Consider the following 2,267-nt stretch of genomic DNA (forward strand, 5'->3'; position numbering starts at 1 on the left):
CACTCTGAACACAGATCGAGTCTCTACACTGTAAAATACTATCATCATTTTAACAGTAAAGGACTGTAAAATGCTACAGTAAAACATGTTAACAGTAATTTCCCTTAATATGTACAGTTTCCTTTTTGTTTGTTCTTATAAGTTATGTGCATTAGGACTTTGTTACATCTTGTGTTTTTAAATGAATGTTAATTGCATTATCTCAGTGTCGTGTGTGTTATCGTGATGGTGTTTATTATTCGTGTGAATGATGCAGCTTCTAGATATGAGTATTTTCCTCATCAGCTTTGCTTCATCAGTAACTCTCTCATCACTTGTCAGTGTGTTATAAATGTACAAAACAGATTTGAGTGCTTCAGTAGGCTGGAATATTAACATTATAGCAGTTAATGAAATACAGGTTTTTACTAGTAATTTAAGTTAAATCTATAAATCCTGAAACACTGCATTAGTATATTTTAAGATGAAGTTCTGGCAATCACAGCTGCTGACTTTATTTTATTCTTTACTGTAAAATGTCACAGATGTTTTTACAGTGTAGTTGAGCTATTCAGCATTTTCTATCCCAGCAAAGCTTTAATTATGTTGTTGTGATAATGATTTTCATGAAATCCTGCTCCTCGAGCTGATATTTCACGATAATGTTTCCTCAATCAAGCACAAACCTGTCTGTGAAATATGAGGGAGTTTTGAGTGTTTGTGTATGAATATTGTGTTATGTTTTATTCAACTTCTATCAATGAATGAATGAATGATGAAAAACCTTATTATTCTACAGAATATATGATTTATTAGCTCTCATTAGTTTGATGAAGCAGTTCTGTCCTGATGATATTTAAGGCCTCAAATCAAACTCCAAACTTTAGAAAGATGTGGAGATCAAATACATTCATTCTGTGCGTTTTCTCTGTAGTGGTTGTTAATGTGGTTTAATTTGATCGAATGCTGCTGATATTAAACTGTATGATTTGATCTTGCAGATCTTCCTCGTGTTGTTGCTGTGTATGTGTTTGGATCAGTCGGTGTTGTGTTACTGAACTCTGTTGCTCTGATAACAGAACTGATCCTGAAAACAGGTGAGTGAACACTTGATCATCACACACTACACAATTACAGTCATATATCTGCATATTATAAACTAATACAGCACTTGAATCTGAACTGAGTGCGGGGTAATATTTCACTGTGAGGCAGAAATCAGCTTCATCTCAGTTACTCTGATCAGATTATTCTCATTTCCATTCGCATATATTAATATGGAGCAATAATAGGACACTAATAATAGACTGTCAGGCTGATTATGAATGTAATTTGGGCTTGAGGACGGATCGTGTCCAGTCGCACCGGGTCTGTTCCAGTTGGGCTCAGTCGCTGTTTGCAGTCGGCAGAGAAATCAGTGTGTGGTGTCTAAAGATCATAATCTTAGAATTCAAAAACCAGTCATTTTCACAAAGACTTGTTTAAACATGTTTAATATTTGCGACTGACGCCAGCGATTGAATATGCGGCTGCAGTGAAGATGTCAAACGACATTTACGGTTCATTTTGTCAAATATTTTTCTTGATCACACATTTTATTGTGATTTATTCCTTGTCTTTATTTTATTTCATAAGTTAACATTGTAAGTTAAATGGTTTTAGACTATTTATTGTTTTTATCTGCAGTCGAATAAATTAAAATAGCCTAAATTATGTCAGAGATTTCTCTCATTGTGAAGATATTTTTAAGAATTCTTCTTGACTTTTAACTTGTTCTTAAAAGTTCTTGTAAAGAATTTTTAAATCAATTTCATAACAAATAATCTATTCTTCATGACAGATTTTTTTCATAACTAATATAGCTACGAACATAAATAGTTATTGTTCAAAACTAATTTTACATAAAAAATTCATAAAAGACATGAAATAAAATAATTTTATATACACAGTTTAATTATAGTTTTGTGTCAGATGGATAAGGAAATTTCAATCTCATGGAAGTGTGTTTCAATGGCATGATTTTCTGTCAGAAACGGACTTTGGCGTGCACATGATACGCAATGGTTAGGTTTGGGGGTGTGGGGGAGGTGCGTATAATATGCACGCCAACAATGTGAGTATTATATGCACATCGAGTGCACGCCAAAGTCAGTTTCTGTGTATAAATAGGTCAGTCTTAGAATGTTTCAGCTAGTCGTGTAGTGTGTCCCCAGCTCAATAACCAGTGCTTCATGCTGTTGAGCGGTGAATACGAGTGTCATAAATAAAATACTGCTGTTTATTTTCAT

The 2,267-nt window shown here is 33.6% G+C and overlaps 1 long non-coding RNA gene across 1 annotated transcript in view; it reads left to right on the forward strand.

The window, feature by feature from the left end:
* Window positions 1-963: 963 nt before the first annotated feature.
* LOC107576476 (uncharacterized) overlaps window positions 964-2,267 on the forward strand; it is a 2,938-nt gene continuing 1,634 nt past the window's right edge. Inside the window, exon 1 of the long non-coding RNA XR_001608062.1 lies at window positions 964-1,076. This is a non-coding gene — a long non-coding RNA (uncharacterized lncRNA). The remainder of the gene's footprint in view (window positions 1,077-2,267) is intronic.

The sequence above is a fragment of the Sinocyclocheilus grahami genome, unplaced genomic scaffold, assembly GCF_001515645.1.
Source record: "Sinocyclocheilus grahami isolate Dianchi unplaced genomic scaffold, SAMN03320097.WGS_v1.1 scaffold3754.1, whole genome shotgun sequence".
In the NCBI taxonomy this organism is placed as follows: domain Eukaryota; kingdom Metazoa; phylum Chordata; class Actinopteri; order Cypriniformes; family Cyprinidae; genus Sinocyclocheilus; species Sinocyclocheilus grahami.